The sequence below is a fragment of the Macaca mulatta genome, chromosome 14, assembly GCF_049350105.2.
Source record: "Macaca mulatta isolate MMU2019108-1 chromosome 14, T2T-MMU8v2.0, whole genome shotgun sequence".
Taxonomy (NCBI): Eukaryota; Metazoa; Chordata; class Mammalia; order Primates; family Cercopithecidae; genus Macaca; species Macaca mulatta.
In genome coordinates this window covers 123,884,869-123,906,357 of record NC_133419.1, presented here as the reverse complement: position 1 = coordinate 123,906,357, position 21,489 = coordinate 123,884,869, and the positions used below count along the sequence as shown (strand labels likewise).

Genomic DNA, 21,489 nt, shown 5'->3' with positions numbered 1-21,489 from the left:
TTCTCATCCCTCTCCATCCTTCTTCTCCATCCCTCATCTTGCCCTCATTAAAAAAAACTCTCTTCAATCGCTTGAACCCGGGAGGCAGAGGTTGCAGTGAGCCGGGATGGTGCCAATGCACTCCAGCCTGGGTGACAGAGTAAGACTCACCTCAAAAAAACAAAACAAAACAAAAAAAACCTCTCTTCTCTGAAGCTTCCCTTCCTAGACCGGTGACTTCTATTTAATCTGATGGAATATTCCTTGCCAGTCTGCCAGCTGAATGCTGCCATTCTCCTCTCCCCACCAGGTAATATATTTATTTTAATGGGAGCTTTTTGGAAAAACATGTGATATTCTCGAACCCCACTGGGGATTATCCACTTACTTCATCTCCACTGGGAGTTGCCCAGAGCAGCCATGCTGATGGACATGAGGGTGCTCACAAGAGTGACATCAGGAGGTTCCACTAGGTGACATTTCTTCAAGGAGGTTACTACAGAACAGGGTAGAAGGTAGAGGGTACAGTAAGGAGTGGCTGGGAAATCCTGTGGGCAAAAACAGGATCAAATAAATTATCACGTGCAGTAGCCAGAGAACTAGCTTTACTTGGATACAACAGAGGGACCAGGGAAAACACAAGTCGCTTCTCTTGCAAAGCCTGCCATCTCTCCCTTCCCGGTTCTCTACTCAAAGCCTTCCTGGTCAGAGAGGCAGCTCTTGGGGCTATGAGTCACAGGTGGCTACTAAGAAGTGATGTTTCATCTACCTCTAGGTTCCAGGCAGGGAAGGGGTGGTGGACCGGGCCTCATCTGAGAGTTTTGTCATGGAATCACTTGGAAGAGGAGGTTGATGCCACATTATCACCCTCAGGAGTTATTTTCTTTCTTTTTTTTTTTTTTTTTTTTGAGACGGAGTCTCGCTCTGTAGCCCAGGCTGGAGTGCAGTGGCCGGATCTCAGCTCACTGCAAGCTCCGCCTCCCGGGTTCACGCCATTCTCCAGCCTCAGCCTCCCGAGTAGCTGGGACTACAGGCGCCTGCCACCTCGCCCGGCTAGTTTTTTATTTTTTTTTTGTATTTCTTAGTAGAGATGGGGAGAAGTTATTTTCTAAGATTGCAACAGAGATAATGACTAGGAGTTGCTGTGTTTCAGCACATGAAGTATGCCCAGCACCGAAGCTGCACCTCGCTTTGCATCTATTCTGTCTGTCATACACACACATACATACACACAACTACAGAAATTGGGAGCAGGTGGACAGTGGTTCATTATTGCTAGACGCCACAGAGAGAGACAAAAGTCCAGAAAAAATGACGTGATGCGTTATAAATTTAGCGAGACGCCGATGCCTCTGCTTCCTGTCTGCCTGCTGTAGCGTTGCTCAACCCTCCTGGCCTCCTGTCTCACTCACACCTGCAGTCAGAAGTGAGGCCCTTCAAGAGTGAGGTTATTTAAGTCAGGAAGCATTAATCTGAAGAAATGCTTTGAAGCAAAGGCCTAGATGTTCAAGTCCTCCCTCTTACTGGAGTTGCTGTTACCTGTAAGATTTGATTAAAAGTGGTTCAAAAATCTCCATCCTCTCTGCAGTGGAAAAGGTCCTCCTCACAATATCACTGTAGTCTCTCAATCCCTAGATCCTGCTTGTGCTGAATTCTTTCTCTCTCCTGCTCCCTCCTGAATTTGCTCTCACCTTTCCTAAACGAATCACCCCCACTGGACACCCCCACATCTTGTCATGTCTTCACTCCCTAATTGCTGCCACCTCCAGGCTCTGTGTTAAGCAGACATTTCTGAAGGGACGGGCAACAGAGAGAAGTAACACCATTCTGCTGCTCAGTAAACGACAGACTGAATATTACGCATTCCAGTTTTTAAATTCCCCTTGAGCCATTTCTGCCACCGGAGGGGTTTTACTGACTTCCTTTCTCATTGGCTTAGTCACTAACTCCTCGCAACGCCTCTGGCCCTTTCCCCCTAACCTCTCTTCCTTTCCTTGCTAGGCAGGTTGCCCCACCCCCTAAAATTCCTATACCTTTTTAGGCAGAGAGATTTAACTACCTCTTACCCATTGTCGGCCATGCCCTAAGGCTTAAGGGACGTCTTTTCACAATTCAGCAAGGCGTTTTGCTAAACCTGCGCGGTCTAATACTTTAAATTTAATGAAAATTAAATACAATTTAAAATTCAATTCTCTGATCACCCTCGCCGTATTTCACGTGCTCAGTGGCCACCTATGGTTAGTGACCTCTGGGCTGGACAGTGTAGACAGCAGCGTTCTACTGGACAGCTAAACCCAGATTCATTTCTCCCCTAAGGGACTGTCATTGGCTATTCGACTGACACTTTTTCCTGCCTACTTCCTTAATGTGGATGGAGCCCTTATGCTGTGTAAGGCGCTTTTCCCGCGTTGTCGCCCGGCAGCCTCCTAACAGTTCTCTAAAGCGGGCAGCGCTCTCCGCCTGGCTCAGGGAAGGAGCCCGAAGTCCGCAGCCGGAGCAGCGGTCGTGTCCGCTCCACCAAGCCGGAAGCCCGGGCCGCGACAGTGTGTCACACAAGGCAAGTAGCAAGTAGGGAAGGGCTTCGTCAACCACGTGTGATGTGATCGTTCCATTAAACTTTAGGAGGGGTTTTCTTAGTCGCAAGGGTTCAGTCCCCAAAGGGGGTTCACTGAAAAGGAAACTCAAAGACTGTTTTCTCCGGAGGATGGAAGGCACGCTTTGCTGGGATGGATGCCGCCGCTTCAGGCGGCTGGTAAGGCCCAACGCGTGTGGAGGGAGAGAGGGCTCCCTTGAGGGCAACCAGCAGTAAAAGGAGACAGGCGGCGAAAGAGCCCCAAATTCCTCCCACGCCGCCCCTGCTCTACGCTCTGCAGCGCAGCCAGCCAGGCCGCCGCCGCCCCTGCTGCCTGGGAGAGCGGGCGCTTGTGCAGGTGGGGCCGCCGCTGACCCGCTTCCCTCGGCACCCGGGGGAGGCCGGGTTCGGCGACCGCGCCACCTGCTGGCGTCTTCCCGTGCTGCCGCCTGCCCCTGGGCCCCTCCGTCCCTGCCCGCAGCGCCACAGCACTGGGGAAGTCGTTAGATGCAGGGGTTCTTGGGCCTCACCCGAGGCTTACTGAACCAAAAACTCTCTGGGTGGGTCCTGGTAGTCGAGTCTGAACAAGAACCCTCGAGTGATCCTGATGCACGCTAAAGCTTGGGCACCAATGATTTGGGAGTCGACCTAAGTCCACCATTTATTCATTAAGTCAAGTTTTTCTTTTGTTTTGTTTGTTTTGTTCAGAAAGAATCAGATAGGAGCAATCAGGGTGTTGCAAGTTCTGATTACACAGAGACGTGAGTCACATTTCATGCACCTCCAATCATCATGTTCTACCTGCCCTCCAAAAGGAGGAACAGGGAAGGGTTATTCCACCTGACAGTTCATTAAGCCAAATATTAATGAGCATCTTCTAAACAATATGGAAATACACGAAGCAAAACAGACATGATCCCTCCCCCACTCCCTCCCCAACGCACACATAGATAGAATGTAGAATGGCTTACCTTATCATCACATCTCTGTGCAATAGGAAAGGGAAGCATTACAATCACCCGTATTTTACAGACAGGAAACTGGCCTGGAATCAAACATGTGGTAAACAACTAGGTCAGGTCCAAAGCTTAGGGGCTTTTGTTTGTTCGTTTGTTTTTAAGACTGGCAGGAGCACCAATCTCAGGTCATCTGCATGTCAAATCAATCAATCAATGTCAAACCAGGTCAATCTTCATGTCAAAGGCTGAACTTATTTACCAAACCACATACCACCAACTTTTCTAGATTGACTTGTGGTTTTAGAGTGGAGAAGATGGGAGAGGAGAAATCTCTCCAAATCAAGACAATTCCCTCTCCCTCCTACCAGACTGAAACTTCTTACACTGCCTTAAAATTGCTGGCATCATTCCTGAAAGCTAGCAAATAGGCTTCCTTTCCAATTATCATCCTCCTATAACCCTTGCCTCGCTGTTCCCTCTCCACCCTTTCCAATGACGATATAGGACATTATGGTGCAGGCTGTGATGGGGCAGGCAGGGAAGGGTTAAATATATGGTGTGGGTGCTGCCCGAGGGGCACAGCTTTAGGGACTCACAGGAAGGTAGGAATTTCACTGGAACTGCCTACTTGGGGATTGAGATGGGAAGACAATGGAACCAAAGAGAAGCAGGAAAATGCTGAAGAGGAGAGATAGGAACACAAGACAGACTTGGTCTCCTCTATCATTAATTTAGCAGCTTCGAGCACCAGATAGGCTGTTTATTAACAGCACCCAGTGGCAGCACCTGTATGTGCAGGGCATTGGGTCAGGTCGCTGCCTTCAAGGGACATCTACTTTGCAGGCATGTAGAGGTGAAAGACTTAAATATATGTGGTATTTCTGTGTTTAAAATTCCCTTGGCCATATATATATATATACACACACACACATATATATATATATACACACACACACATATATATATATATTTTTTAGACAGAGTCTTATTTTGTCACCTAGGCTAGAATTCAGTGGTGCAGTCTCAGCTCACTGCAACCTCTGCCTCCCAAGATCAAGCAGTTCTTGTGCCTCAGCCTCCCAAGTAGCTGGGATTAGAGGCATGTGCAACCACATCCAGTGAATTTTTCTATTTTTAGTAGACAGGGTTTCACCACATTGGCCCGGCTGGTCTCAAACTCCTGGCCTCAAGTGATCTGCCTGCCTCAGCCTCCCAAAGTGCTGGTGTCACAGGATCCTTAGATTGTCACTTTTCCAGCCAGAAATCTCTGTGGCCAGTGGCATCTTTGCCTGAGTTTTGCTTGGGCCCACTGGGCTTGTTTCACCCACTCAGCCCCGCAAGCTGTGCTTGGCTCACATTACCAGCTTGGATCCCATGCCTACCAAGGGCAAGTCAGGTGCAGAACAGCAAAGGGTGTGTGAGCAAACACAGGGTCTGGCCACTGCATACAGCCAGGCATGCCAGCTGCAGCAGGGTGAGCAGCTCCAGGAGCCAGCACAGGCACCAGCTCCACGCAAGGCTGCAGCTGGACCAGGTGTACCACAGGCGGCTTCCACTGTGGGCACCAGGGAACATGGTGGCATCCAGAAGTTTGGAGATGCCAGGAACCACAGAGCCCCAAAGATGGCGTCACAGCCCTTGCTCAGAGAGCCCTTAGGTCTAGGGTCGCCAAAGGGCAGCAGCTCTTCTCTCCTTCTCATCGCCTGCAATGTGGTGAACTGGGGTGGGGGAGAAGAAGGAGTGTGTCTCAGCCCTCTTTGTGTTACAGCTCTTTCAGTCCTGCAGGGTCCTGAGTTCTTGTCCTGCATCCAGGAAGAGTGAGAAACACAGAAAACTAGAGGGTGAGCAAGGTGGAAAGGAGTTTCACTGAGTGACAGAACAGCTCTCAGGAGACCTGAAGTGGGTAGCTCCTTTCCATAGGCAGGTCATCCTGACCAGTCCAGGAGAACCTAAGTTGGTAGCTCCTTCCTATAGCTGGTAGTAACCATGTTTCTGTGTGTCTGGCTGAGTCTGGGGTTTTTATGGGCTTCAGAAGGGAGGAAGTGCGTGCTGACTAGTCCATGAGCAGCCATGGGCAGGCCAGAAAAAGCACCATAAATTCTCAATCTGTGCCATGAACTCCACCTAGACTTGACACTCCACCCCCAGGCTTCAGGCCATCTGGGGCTTGAGGGTGGGTCTTCACTGGGGACCTGACCCTTTCTGCCCAGGAGCCTGTCTGCCTCCTGCTGCCATCTATATGTCATCCGCAGCACCCAGACTGTTCATACCAACGGCTGCCTGCAGGTCTGTGCTGAGCCACCCTTAGCCCTTTCTTGGCCTCCCTCCCGTGCTCATCAGTGCCCAAAGTCTGGAGGGGGCTGAGACAGCTGGGGGCTAGTGTGTCAGTGCCACCCTGAGTGTGCACACACCCAGACAGGTCACAGCAGCACCTGGGCTCAGCCACAACTTTGCTCCACCCCAGGGCAGGCTCCGAAAGCAGGGAGAGACCAGTCACCCAGAGCAGGCACTTCTAAGCCTGTTGGGGAAAGGGGGCTTCCCAGGTCCCTGAGAGCACAGGAATCCCCGGGTCTGCAGCCACAGAGGGTGGGGCTCCCACCCTGCCAACTCGGAAGGAGGCGGGGCTTCCTCCCACCTATTCCCAGCTCCCCTGGCTCCATGGGGTGCACAGTTCTGGCTGTGTCTCCCACCTTGCAGTAGGTGTCTTCACAGCAGCTGCTCCAGACGGGCTGCTGCTGCCGTCACTAGGATTACAGGCATGAGCCACCATGCCCAGCCCGTAAAAATAAATTAACAAACAAATAGGAATATTTTTATAGTAATAATGGTAACACTTATTGAGCACCTAACTAAATGTTAGACAGCATTCCAGATAATGGAACTAGGGTAGCCAAGAAAATTACAACTACCTTGGAAAGTGCCATTTCTGGTCTTCAGCTCTGCAGGCCTGAGAATTGGATTTTACTAGTTCCCTCCCTGCTTATCTGATGCATACCTATCAGGTTCACAAGAAAATATATTAACCAGGATAACATGTCAATTAACAGTCAGATTTATTACTGCTGAGTGGTTGTTGGTCACATTTGTGAGACAGCACCTTCTCTTTCCTATGAAAATCTACAGGAGAAACCAACTTCAGTGACTTGGTGGGATAGGATCAAAGCAAGGTGCACTGGATGAGGGTATTGGAGCATGTTAAAAGGTTATATCACAGATGTCTGCTCATTTTCAGCACAGGAAACACATCTGAGATGGGTCAGAACGCTGGTCACATGAAGGGCTCCTGAAAGGGAAGGGCTCAGGATACCCTCTGCCTGGGTCAGGGCTGGGACACACGAATGGACACGTACTCCCTTCCTGCCTCCTTGCATGACTTCAGAAAGGCTGCAATGCAGGTCGTCTGGTTTGAGCTTTAGCCTCAAGGTTCTTTGGTTCCCTTGGTTGTAGTTCTCCTGCTCTCCACTCCCCAGGATTATACTCATAACTACCTCTCAAGGTAGTTTCATCAGTAGACAGCTCATTCTCATCTATTCTGGGCTGACTTCAGGGCTGGGCACAGTGGCACATGACTGTGGATAACCCCAGTGGGTAATCCCAGTGGATGCCTATAAATCACTTAGGGATGTCAAGGCAGGAGGGCCCCTTGAGACCAGGAGTTCAGAACCAGCCTGGGCAGCATAGCAACACTCTGTCTATACACACACACACACACACACACACACACACACAGGCACACACAAATATGCCAGGTGTGGTGGTACACCTAGCTGCTTGGGAAGCTCTGGTGGAAAGATTACTTGAGCCCAGGAGTTCAAGGCTGCCGTGAGCTCTGATTGTACCACTGCACTCCAGCCTGGGCAACAGAGCGAGACCCTGTCTCCAAAAAAGCAGGTTCCTCTATCAGGAAAATGGCCTTTTCCTAACCACATCCCCCAGGGCCCACGCTGCCCTCGATGCTGACTGCTACACAAGCCAGAACAGGCATCTGCTCTCAACCCTGTTTTTAGCCTTTCAGTTCCCCCCATCCTTACCTTCCACTAATACGGAGACTGAGAGAACTGCAACAGAACCGTCACGGAAGGAGCCTTTGAACCTTCTGCTTACTTCTCTGCCTTTGCTAAGAGCTGTGTCTTTCATATCCATCTTTGCGTCCCCAGATGGTGGAATAGTTCCTAATAATCATTAAAAATTAATAAATCAATATGTGTCTTCTGGATGAGCGGAAAGAGTTCTGGTCTGCAGATCAATACAGTTAAAGCGTAAAATTATTTTAATATAATCATGAACATACTTTGGGACATTTTACTAACAACTCGATTGCTTTGTTCTCCATTTTGCCAAATAAGAGAATCACCTCTTCTCCCTTCCAGCCTCAAAAGAACATTTTGAGGAAGGTGTACTTGATCACTGCCAGGGATTGTAATTCCATGAAGCAGGGGTGTATGTCACTGTTTCTCACCTTTTCTACCCGAAGGAAAGTAATAAAGCATAGACGCTTCTAGGCATTGAAAAATCTGTTTTCAGTTCCATCACGTCAGTCTGTGTTTTAAAACACAGGAAGAAGCATCTTGTCGCATCAAACTCCTGAGAATAGTGAGACTGTGTCTAAGTATTTGATGGCTCCTAAAAGTGCTATCGATAAAGTTGCACCATTATTTTGGCTAGTGATTGACTGCATGTGTGTGGTTTTAATACAGAGAAGACATTATTTTAAGAATTTAGGAATTAGGACTGAAAAATAGGTATGCAATGGAATGTTTGTTTCTATTCTAGACTTTGGTGATTCACAGCTCTAGGTCAAGGAAGCCTTGGGACCCAATGAGATTATGGGTTTTCTAGTGAGCACTGAGTCATACCTCATGATATCAGGCCCTGGATGAACAGTGTGGGGACTCTGGTCACTGCGCTTCTTTGCTGGTGGTCAAGCCACCCACGGGGCATTGCGTCCTGTGGGAGACTGGCTCTGGTCAACATTGTATTTTGCAGAAGATAATCCTGGCTTTTCTTGGTTCTCATTTAAGGCTCTGCGTGTGCTCTACCCTTGGCCAGCGGTACATGTACACTTTCTTCCTTCACACTAAAAGTCGAGGTTCTTCAAGGCTAATGATAAAATCATTTCTCCAGATTTTCAAAGGACAGACATAATAGGCTAAAATCCATTTTGAAGCCTGGGGCGCAAGTGAATAGCAGCAATAGAGTAAGGATAGTTTATCATCACTAATCTTCTGTTCAAAATATTTCTTCCTATCTCCCCTGATCATCTTCTCCCTTTCCACCTCTCTCCCCTGCCTTCATTTTTCCTGCTCCTCTTATCCTCCTTGACTAAAATACATATTTGAAATGGTTTTTGTGTTAATACTTTTTAAAATTAAGATTGTAAAATCTTGCTGGGCATGGTGACTCACGCCTGTAAGCCCAGCACTTTGGGAGGCTGAGGCGGGTGGATCACCTGAGGTCAAGAGTTCTAGACCAGCCTGGACAACATGATGAAACCTCATCTCTACCAAAAATAGAAAAAAATTAACTGGGCGTGGTGGTGGGTGCCTGTACTCTCAGCTACTCAGGAGGCTGAGGCAGAAGAATCGCTTGAACTTAGAGGGCAGAGGTTGCAGTGAGCTGAGATCACGCCACTGCACTCCAGCCTGGGCAACAAGAGTGAAACTCTATCTCAAAAGGAAAAAAAAAAAAAAAAAGATTGTAAAATCTCATTTCTTAATTTTAAAAGCAGTAGAGTTGAACATTTTGCACTGCCTAAAGAAAAAAAAAAAAAAACAAGTTTCTATATTTATTTGTATGTGGGAACGGTGAAGCGTGGGGCAAGGGGCAATAGTGTGGAAAGAAAAATAATCTATCCTTGACACTAGGCTAAACTTTTCTATGTGACTTCTGAGCTTTTCCTAATTTGGTGCCACTATGTAAGCAGCCATATTTCCAACTCCTGCAGCATGGACCCTGGTCTGTAGCCAGGACAGTCTCCCTAAGGTCCTTGCTCCTGCCTCTGTGGCCTAAGGATACACATGAGTTCTAACACCAGTGTGGCCACTTAGTAGGTGTGACAGATCATTCCGTCTCTCTGAGCTTCAGTTTTCTCATTCACAGCTTCATGCCTGACATGCCTAACTCACAGTCAACAAGAGAACACAGTGATAAAGTTGTGGAGATGTGAAAGTGTTCTGAGAAATGTGAAGTTTTGTGTGAATGGTCAGTGCCCTTTTCCCAATCTCCAAAATGAGTTTCCTTGTTTTCCTGGTCAACCAGGTCCAATTTATCTTTCAATGATCACTGTCAATCCCCACTTGTTTTCTCTTTTCTTTTTTTTTTTTTGAGACGAAGTCTTGCCCAGTCGCCCAGGCTGGAGTGCAATGGCTAGATCTCGGTTCACTGCGAACTCCCAGGCTCAAGCAATTCCTCTGCCTCAGCCTCCCGAGTAGCTGGGACTACAGGTGCCCACCAACACGCCTGGATAATTTTTGTATTTTTAGTAGAGATGAGGTTTCACCATGTTGTTCAGGCTGGTCTTGAACTCCTGACCTCAGGTGATCCACCTGCCTCGGCCTCCCAAAGTGCTGGGATTACAGGCATGAGTCACCACGCCCAGCAAAGTTAAACACATATAAAAGCAGAGAGAGTAGCATAAAGAATGTCCGGATACCCATCACCCAGCTTCGGTGATTATCAACATGCGGACAACCCTTCTCATTTATACTCCCACTTGCCCCCTGATTATTTGGAAGAAAATCCTAATTCCTAGATTTTTTAAAAGTCTTCAAAATATTTAAAATAAATAAGTAAATAATGACCACAATACTATAACATGCCTTTAAAAATAAACAGTGACTCAATATCAAATAACTGGCCAAATTTATTGGCCAGGCATGGTGGCTCACGCCTGTAATCCCAGCACTTTGGGAGGCTGAGAAGGGTGGATCACCTGAGATTAGGAGTTCGAGACCAGCCTGGCCAACATGGCAAAACCCTGTCTCTATTTAAAATGTAAAAAATTAGCCGGGAGTAGTGGCAGCCACCTGTAATCCCAGCTACTTGGGAGGCTGAGGCAGGCGCATTGCTTGAATCCAGAAGGCGAAGGTTGCCTTGAGCTGAGATCACACCATTGCACTCCAGCCTGGGCGACAGAACGAGACTTTGTCTGAAAGAAAAAAAAGAAATCAAATTCAGTCTCTTGATATCACACACACACACACACACACACACACATGCACGCACACACACAGAGTCACATGCTTCATAAAATGATGAACCGCATAAACAAATAATGGTGATCCCCTAAGATTATAATGAAACTGAAATTTTTCTATTGCTTAGTGGTATCACAGCCCTCAGAACATTATAGCACAACGCATTACCCACATGTTCGTGGTGTTGCTGGTGTAAACCTACTGCACTGCCAGGCGTATAAAAGTATACCACATACCATTATGTACAGTACATAATACTTGATAATGATAATAAATGACTATGTTACTGGTTTACGTATTTACTATGCTACACTTCTTTTCATTATTTTAGAGTACACTCCTTCTACTTCAAAAAAAAAAAAAAAAGGCTAACTGTGAAACAGTCTCATTCAGGGCTTTCAGGAGGTTTCCAGAAGAAGGCATTGTTATCCTAGGAGAGGGCAGCTCCATGCATGTTATTGTCCCTAAAGACCTTCCAGTGGGTCAAGATGTGGAAGTGGAAGACAGTGATACTGATGATCTTGGCTCTGTGTAGGCCTAGGCTAATGTGCATGTTTGTGTCTTAGTTTTTAACAAAAGAGTTTACAAAGAAAAAAAATTAAATTGAAAAAAGCTTTATAGAATTAAGATATAGAGAAAAATATTTTTGTACAACTGTACAATATGTTTGTAATTTAAACTAAGTCTTATTATAAAAGAGTTGGGATGTTTTTTAAGTTTTTTTTTTTTCTTTGAGACAGAGTTTTGCTCTTGTTGCCCAGGCTGAAGTGCAATGGCGCAATCTTGGCTCACTGCAACCTCTGGCTCCCAGGTTCAAGTGATTCTCCTGCCTCAGCCTCCCAAGTAGCTGAGATTACAGTAAAAATTAAAAAGTGAAAATGTTATAGTAATGGACTGGCACAGTGGCTCACACCTGTAATCCCAACACTTTGAGAGACTGAAGTGGGAGGATCACTTGAGGCTCGAAGTTCGAGACCAGCCTGGGCAACACAGCGAGACTCCATCTCTACAAAAAAAAAAAAAAGTTAGCTGGGCATGGTGGTATGCACCTGTAGTCCTGGCTACTTGGGAGGCTGAGATGAAAGAATTGCTTGAGCCTGGGAGGTTGAAACTGTAGTGAACCGTGATTGTGCCACTGCACGCCAGCGTGGGTGACAGAGTGAGATCCTGTCTCAAAAAAAAAGTAACAGTAAGCTAAGCTTAATTTATTATTAAAGCAAGAAAAGTGGTTTTTTAAACATAAATGCAGCATAGTCTACATGCACATCGCTCATCAAGTCTATGGTGGTGTGTGGTAATGTCCCAGGCCTTCACATTCACTCATCACCCGCTCACTGACTCACCCAGAGCAACTTCCAGTTCTGCAAGCTCCAGTCAGGTGGAGCTACACAGGTGTTCCTTATTAAAAATCTTTTCTACCTTATTTTTACTGTACCTTTTGCACTTATTAATATTAACAGATACACAATTTAGATACATATTTGTATTTAGATATACAAATGCTTACCATCCTGTTACAGTTGCATACAGTGTTCAGTACAGTAACATGCTGTACAGGTTCATAGCCCAGGAATAACAAGCTATATATCATATAGCCTAGGTGTGTCAGAGGTTGTGAGATCTAGGTTTGTGTAAGTACACACTGTGACGTTCACACAGGATGAAATCGCCTAACCACGTATTTCTCAGAACGTATCCCTGTTGTTAAGCCATTAATGAACATTACTTATTCATTATATATGTGTATATCTATATACTGCACATATATATATGTTGTATTTATATACTGTTGTGTGTATTTATATATTTATAAATAAGTTGGTTTATATGAATGGAGTCAAACGAGTTTCACCCATTGTTTTTGGTGGATATGTCTCTCTAGTATCTTTTTTTTTTTTTTTTTTTAAAGACAGAGTCTCGCTTTGTTGCCCAGGCTGGAGTGCAGTGGTAGGATCTTAGCTCACTGCAACTCTGCCTCCCAGGTTGAAGCGATTTTTACAGCTCAGCATCCTGAGTAGCTGGAACTATAGGCGTGCACCACCCTGCCTGGCTAATTTTTGTATTTTTAGTAGAGACAGGGTTTCACCATGTTGGCAGGGCTAGTCTTGAACCCTTGGCCTCAAGTGATCCGCCTGCCTCGGCATCCCAAAGTGCTAGGATTACAGGGGTGAGCCATGGCAACTGGCTTCTAATATCTTGTTATTTATGTCATCTGTATCTCTATTGTTTTCTTGCAGTTTATTTGTTGAAGAAGTTGACGCTAAGGGTTCTGTATAATCTATCACATTTTAGAGTGGGCTGACTATATGCCTGTGCTGTTTTTTAATATTTTTCTCCTTCCCCTGTATTTCCTATAAACTGCAATTGGAGCCTGAGGCTAGATCCCATTCAAGTTTGATTTTTTGGTGAGGCTATTTTGCAGAGTAGTTGAGTACTTCCTGTCACTTCACAGGCGGAGATACAAGACACAAGGCATTTCTATTTGTGTGACATGACTTCCATCAGTGGATTCAGAATGTGCCAGCGAAATCCTTTACATGTGGAAGTCCCTGCAGCCTCTTGCCTAGTGGCTTTAGCAGCCATCCATGACTGTGGTGGGTTTTTTTTAACACGTCTACCTAGCTAGATCAGACCGTATTTCCCAGAGTTCCCTTTTCCCATACGTTTCTGGCTAAGATGAGCCACGAGGGAGATTCTTGGGAGCTTCGAAGATGGAAGTGAGGCAGTAGCCATTTGGTAGGTCACACATGTGGGGGCATCTGCTGGCCCCTCTGGTGGGCACGAGGCACAGCTGGCCTGCAGCTCCCTCACCTTCCCCTGCATACTCTTTCAGCTTCTCCCCAGCTTGGGCTAGTGTGTGTGCTCAGCCCAATTCAAAGAGCCCTGGCTTCTGCAGGACACGCAGACCATCAACGTCAGAGGACTGACATAGCTCTCAGTCCATCTTCGTGAATTCCTGCCTGTTTTGCTCTCCGCAGTTTACATCCTTCCCCCCCGTTCCAGCTGCCTGTCCTGTGGACTTCAAGTTCTAGCCTCAAATTGGATGTTTTTTTATTAGGGGTTGCAAAATGGTGACATTCTAGTTGTAATATTCCTTTTGCATTAATTAGCTGACATTTCTGAGTTGCAGTCTAAACAGGAAAAGCAAAATAAATACTTCTTTCCCTTCAGTTTTCTCCTTTATCAGTTTTCACAATGAATGGGTTCCTTAGCATTTTACAAAGGTGTTCACTTAGTTGTATTTATTTGCACTTTCTTTTAGCATTATGAACTTGCAGATTTTAATATATTTGGTGTGGCATTGCAGTTGTTATTACTATTATCGTTATTGTTGCCATTCGGTTAAAATTGTCCCATCTTTGACCAGTGGGAGAACACTGAAGTGGGCACCTGGATCTTTTTGATGCAATGCTTATGGTCTCTGATAGCTCGATGCCTTCTAGTACAATAGAATGTTCCAGGCTCCCTGCAGTGTTTCCTGTCCCAGTCTTGAAATAATCATTTATCCAAGGAGGCATGGCTTTCTTGAGTTAGAAATTATATTTAGAGAATACAATCTGAAGATAAGGTTATTATTTTGGGGTTAGTCATGGCTTGCAGGCCTTTTCAGTGAGCAGAGCAAGGAAATATGTTTATTTTTAAAGAAAATACATCCTAAGTTCTTATTAATTTTTTAAATCAAATTTAAGATTACAGGATTTTCCACTTGACTCATTCAATTTTATATTTATATCTCTCCTCTTCTACTGAAAGATGTGGTTCCTAAATATGTTACCATAATTATGTATTTGAGATACATAGACACATGTATATGTGTGTATGTATGTACACATATGTGTATATGTAGTTAGTTTCAGAATAATGCCAATATAGTAATATATTAATACATATATATGTGTACTGTAGTACTTATATAGTATTACTGTATAGAACACAATATATGTATATTCTGAAACATATATCTATGCTATGGTTTTGATATAGTTCGTTTGTCCCCACCAAATCTCATGTTGAAATTTGATTCCAATGTGGGAATGTTGGAGGTGGGGCCTGGTGGGAGTTGTGTGGGTCACGGAGGTGGGCCCCTCATGAATAGATTAATGCCTTCCCTCAGGGATGAGTGAGTTCTCTCTCTATTAGTTCTACTGAGAGCTGATTTAAAAAAAAGAAAAGCCTTGCTGGGTGCCAGGGCTCACGCCTGTAATCCCAGCACTTTGGGAGGCTGAGGCAGGCAGATCACCTGAGGTCAGGAGTTCGAGATCAGCATGGCCAACATGGTGAAACCTCGCCTCCACTAAAAACACAAAAATTAGCAGGGCTTGGTGGCATGCACCTGTAATCCCAGCTACTCAGGAGGCTGAGGCAGGAGAATCGCTTGAACCCAGGAGACGGAGGTTGCACTGAGCTGAGATCGTGCCACTGCACTCCAGCCTGGGAGACAGAATGAGATTCTGTCTCAAAAAAAAATAAAAAATAAAAATAAATAAAAAGAGCCTGGTACCTCCCCCACCCCCTTGCTTCCTGCCTTGCATGTGATCTCTGCACACACCAACTCCTCTTTACCTTCTGCCATGACTGGAAGCAGCCTGAGGCCAGGCCAACTCCCCTTTACCTTCCACCATGACTGGAAGCAGCCTGAGGCCAGGCCAACTCCCCTTCACCTTCTGCCATGACTGGAAGTGGCCTGAGGCCCTCACCCCATGCAGCTGCCAAGTCATGAAATTTTCAACCATCAGAATCGTGAGCCAAATTAACCTTTTTTCTTCATAAATTACCCAGCCTCAGGTATTCCTTTACAGCAACTCAAAATGGACTAAGACAATATACTTAATAATTTCATAATAATAATAGTAGTAGTAGTGATATTATAATTACTAAGAACAGTTTAAGATTTATTTACAATCCTATTTATCCTTTGGATATATTCCTCTAAGATTGTACAGTCCAATTCCTCTGTTTTAAAAGCAATTAAAATTCACCTCACTCCTGTCAAGATAGCTACCATTAAAAAAAAAAAAAAAAAAAAAGTGTTGGCAGGATGTGTAGAAATCAGAACCTCTGCATAGTGCTTGTGGGAATTTAGGGAGTGCAAAATGGTGCAGTCTCTATGGAAAACAGTGTGGAGGTTTCTCAAACAATTAAAAATAGAACTACCATATCATCCAGCAATCTCACTTCTGGATATTTCTCAAAAAAATTGAAATCAGGATCTTGAAGAGATATTAGCACTTCCATGTTGATTGCAATACTATTCACAATAGCCAAGATGCAGAAACAACCTAAATATCCATTGACAGATGAATGGGAAACCAAAATGTCTATATATGCGATGGAATAATATTCGGCCTTAAGAAAAGAAGGAAATCCAGGGCCGGGTGCAGTGGTTCCCGCCTGTAATCCCAGCACTTTGGGAGGCCTGGGCAACATGCTGAAACCCTGGATCTACTAAAAATGCAAAAAGTAGCTGGGTGTGGTGGTGCGCACCTGTAGTCTCAGCTACTTGGGAGGCTGAGGCATGAGAATCGCTTGAACCCAGGAGGCAGAGGATTCAGTGAGCAGAGATCGCCCCACTGCACTCCAGCCTGGACAACAGAGGGAGACTCCATCTCAAAACACACACACACACACACACACACACACACACACACACACAAGGAAATCCTGCAATGGGTGACAACACTAATGATCCTTGAGAACATTATGCTGAATGAAATCAGCTGGTCACAGAAGGACACATACTGCATGATTCCACTTACATAAGGTAACTAAAACAGTGAAATTCATAGAATCCAAGAATGGAATGGTGGCTACTAGAGGCTGAGGAAAGGGGAAAATGGGGAGTTACAATCAACTGGCATAAAGTTTCGGTCAAGCAAGATGAATAAACTCCAGAGAGCTGCTGTCCAGCATTGTACATACAGCCAGCAATGCTGTGTTACACATTAAAAATGTGTTCAGCATGCAGATCTCATGTTAAGAATTCTTACCATAATAAAATAAATGAAAATAAAGTCATTGAACTTATTTCTTTCTCTATATTTAAATAATCAACCTGAAATATGCTTAGGTTTATTGTTTTTGTTTTGTTTTCACTGTTTAGGGACTGCAGTTTCTTGTTCAATTTTATTTAACTTGCTTTTATAATTATATAAATCATTAGTATGGTTCCAAACTCAAATATATAAAATTAAGTTTTATAGGGATATAAAATATGTCCACAAATTATTTAACACACCCTTAAAAAGGTGAAGCCTGATTCCACTCCCTTTGAGTGTGGGCTGGACTCAGTATGTTTTTGGTTTTATTTTTTAAATAGAGACAAGGTCTTGCCACGTTGCCCAAGCTGGTCTTGAACTCCTGGGCTCACGCAATCCTCCTGCCTCAGCCTCCCAGAGTGCCGGGATTACAGCCACCCCACGTTCACTATCTTGCTTCTAACAAATAAGATGCAAGTGACAGTATGCGACTTCCAAGACTAGGTCATAAAAGGCATTTCAGCTTTCCCTGCTGTTTTAGGATACCTTGTTATAGAAGCAGCCAGCTGCCATTTCATGAGGATGCTCAAGCAGCGATGTGGGGAGAGAGGTCCGTGTGGTAAGGAACTGAGGCCTCCTGCCAACAAGGAAACAACTCAGGTGAGTGACCCATTATGCAAGTGGGTTCTTTAGCCCCGGTCAAACCTTTAGATGACTGAGACTCAGACCAATGTCTTGCCCACAATCTCATGAAATGCCCTGAGACAGAACCACTCAGTTAAGCAGCTCCTGGAGTCCTGACCCACAAAATTTATGTGAGATGCTACTATTGTTATTTTAAGCCACTACATTTTTTGACTAATCTATTTTGTGGCAATAGTTAACAAATACAGGTACAGTCAGACAAGTCTAGCTTACGTTCCTGCCTCCTCCATCCCCCCAAAGGTAACCAATTTTTTACTTGCAAGGTTGTCCTTCCCCTGCTTTTTACTTTAAATATAAACAAATATGTAAATATTTCCATTATCCACCCTTTCTTAGACAAAAGAGTACCTTATGTTCACTCTTCTGAGACTTGCAGTTTTCAATTAATAATATTTACTAGAAATCATTTCCAAGCAAAATGTAGAGCTGGTCTGCATTCTTTTCAAGAGTTGCTTAGTATTCCATTCTGTGGATGAGCCACAGATTATCCAACCCATCCCCTATTTGTGTTGTGCAATGCTAGGCTTTAGAATTGCAAATAGTGCTGCAATGCATATGTTTTTTCACGGTTTTCCCAGTCTATCTTCAGAATAGATTCTTATGTCCATTCCTTTTTGAATTGTTTCCTATTGCCTAGGCTGTCATGAATCTCGTTTCACCTTTCTTACTTCAGAGTCTATTTCAGAGAACGTAGGACTTATTTGCCTTTATTTTGTATTATTCTGAGTTTCCCACGTGTACCTTAGTTCTGTACTTATGAGATTGTGCCGTGGTTGCCCGTTTAAAGCAGCTATAGCTCTGACCTACTGCTGTCAGGATACTGGGTTTAATGCTGAGCTTGTGGGGATTAAAAAATATCTAAACTAGAAAAGGAGGGGGTGGCAAGCAGAGGGGATAATAATAAGCCAAAATTTTTCAGCAGGTATCCCAAACATGAAACAACTCTTCTTGCAAAAGAGAGAAAAATGTAATTCTCTCCATCCCTCTCAGGATGACAAGAAAGACAATGCTGCTGTCAGCCAAAATCTAAGATATGGAATAAAGGGTACTCAGGTTAGAGAGAGAATTCATTCCTAGGTTAGCCAGCAAAGCAGGCAGCAAACATCTTGCCAAGCACATTGGCTGAAAGTATAGCCTTTGCAGAGAAAGATTATATTTAAAGCAGTGTTGCTATGAGGTCACTACATATTATGCTACTGGTAAAGAATACTGACAAGCACATGGTAGCAATAGATCCTCAGAAAACCCCTGCTCACTGATTAGCTTCAAATTTTCATCACAATTATATTCTTATCCTGGCCTTTCTCTTCTGTTTTCAGGTGAATTAAACGTCAGTGCATATGAGCCTTTATTTTTACAGTAGACGAAATCCTTATAAAGTTGCATATAAATCTACTTTTTATTATCAATGATAAAGTTTTTTTTTTTTTTTTCCTCTGAAACATGATCTCAGCTGTGTCACCCAGGCTGGAGTGCAGTGGTGTTACCATAGCTCACTGCAGCCTCAACTTCCTGGGCTCAAGCAATCCTTCCAAGAACCTGGACTACAGGTGTGCACCGCCACACCCAGCTAATTTTTCTAGTTTTTGTAGAGACAGGGTCTCACTATGTTGCCAGGGCTGGTCTCAAACTCCTGGCCTCAAGCAATCCTCCCACCTTGGCCTCCCAAAATGCTAGGATAACAGGCATAAACCTCTGCTCCTGGCCAACAATCTACTTTTATACACACAATGTGCAAGTCACTGAAGATGCAAGTGCATGCCCGTAATAGACACAATTTCTGAATTTTAGAAATTGATTATTTAGTTGGGGAAATCAGGTACAAACCCAAACATGAAAGAAATCACTAAAGGATTTGAGTAAGGAGCTCACTTGGGGTGCCACCTGCTGGAAATATCATTCAGAGGCTGGAAGAGCAAGTTGAACCCAGGATTTTGACGATAGATAAATGGAGAAAAGGAAGGAAGGTTTTTGGCAGGAGTGGTGTGAGCGAAATTGGGAAACTGGTAACTTGCCATATTGTTAGATTAACTGCGATGAGAGAGGGGAGTATATCCCATCTGAAAAGAGGACTTTTCAGCTGGAGAGGAAGAGGGTGGCATGGGAGGAAGAGGGAACGGCAGGAGTGTGTAAGGTTGGAGGCAGGCAAGCTGAATCAATGTCTGTAAATAGAATGGCATTTTTCACACTTCAGATTGGGAGTCCAATGACAACTGATCACTTCAGAGCAGTTTCATCTTCATTTCTAATTAAAGTTTAATTCTACTTCAGCCTCAAGTGTCTGTCACCATTCAACTTCAGTACCTACGTATAAATACTGACAAAGAGTTGGCTTTCTATTCTTGTTAATCCTTTTTAGAAAAGTGAGGAAATATAAGTGAGGAAATTTAAGCATTATAGTTTATGCTTAAAAGATAAACTAATGGCTGGTTAATTGGTTTCTGGCAAATTTCAGTCTTGCATGAGTAGGATGGCTCCAAGTGGGGCACGCCTATATTTCCTCTGTGTTTCCTCTGTGTGTGCATAACTTATTCTAAGGAGCTCTAGGGTTTTTGTTTGTTTGTTTTTTGTTTTTTTTTAACTTTCCTTCACAATCGGGAAACATCCCCAGCCCCAAGAAACAGGAGAATACCTGTAACTGCGATGCATCCCTCTGTAATAGACTGGCGAAAGATAGCTCCCTTTTGCCCCGGGTTGCTTTTTATTTCTTTTCAGGAATGTGGGAGGGATGGAAACATCAGGGAGAAAAAACTTTTCCTCTACCCTTATGTTCAGTAACTAGAGGCCTGCAAATTGAACAACAGATTAACAGGAGAAAAGGCACACAATGTTTACTAATATTTACATGTATGGGAGTTACTAGAAAAGAAATGAAGCTGAAAGTAGTTAGAAGCCAGGCGCTATGGCTTGTGCCTGTAGTCCCAGCTACTCTGTAGGCTGAAGTGGAAGGACCTCTTGAACCCAGGAGTTCAAGTCCAGAAAGAAAGAAGAGAGAGAGAGAGAAGAAAGGAAAGAAGGAAAGGAAGGAAGGAAGGAAGGAAGGAAGGAAGGAAGGAAGGAAGGAAGGAAAAGAAAGAGAAAGAGAGGAAGGAGGGAGGGAGGGAAAGAGTGGTTAGATTCTGGGGCTTATATACCATTTTAAACAAAGAAAAGGAAGTTTGAGTTTCAAGGGATGTGAAATCATGAGTAAGTGACTAAGAATATGTGGGAGAACTAATGGAAGATGAGAGTTATTTTAGTAAAGTTTTTGTATGCAGACTTCTCTCAGTGCCGACTCTCCATCTCTGTGATAAGAGTCACTCTCCTCTTCCTGGTGCCAGGAGAAGGGGACACCATCATTAGGGAAATTTATGCCACCTTCTCAAAGATAAATTTACGCCCTGCTCTTAGATGGATAGGAGAAGGGCAGGAAACTCTTGTGCATCTGTTGATTCTCAATTGCCTTTGGCTCAAAATAACCCTCCAAAAGTGGCATATTTGGGGGTGGCATATCCTGATCCTCTTCAGAAAGTAACATGTATTGCATACCTTTTTCAAGAGCTGGGGTTTTGTTTTTTGTTTTTTGTTTTTTTTCATGCACCACCTCATTTTATTATTACAGCAATCCAAGGAGTTGTATTAGTCCCAATTTACAGGTAAAGAAAACGGAGACCCACAGAAGTGAAATAGCTTGCTTAAGATAACAAGCGAAGGCCAGGCACGGTGGCTCACGTCTATAATCCAAGCACTTTGGGAGGGCGAAGTGGGCAGATCACAAGGTCAGGAGTTTGAGACCAGCCTAGCCAACATGATGAACCCCATCTCTACTGAAAATACAAAAATTAGCCAGGCGTGGTGGCGCAAGCCTGTAATCCCAGATATTTGGGAGGCTGGGCAAGAGAATTGCTTGAACTTGGGAGGCGGAGGTTGCCGTGAGCTGAGATCGTGCCATAGCACTCCAGCCTGGCCGACAGAGCAAGACTCCATCTTGAAGGGGGGAAAAGATTACAAGCAAATAGGAGGCAAGACCAGCAACAAACACTTCAGCCTGATTTTAAAACCGAAGTTCTTTCCTCCATCCCACAGCACCATTCTCCCCTTGGAGGGGGAGTTGTAGATTTGCA

At 44.5% G+C, this 21,489-nt stretch overlaps 1 non-coding gene across 1 annotated transcript; it reads right to left on the bottom strand.

Annotated features, from left to right (window-relative positions):
• Window positions 1-3,264: 3,264 nt before the first annotated feature.
• Window positions 3,265-3,398, bottom strand: LOC114672517 (U8 small nucleolar RNA). Its single transcript, XR_003722923.2, has one exon. It is a non-coding gene; the product is annotated as a U8 small nucleolar RNA (small nucleolar RNA).
• Between the last annotated feature and the right edge of the window lie 18,091 nt (window positions 3,399-21,489).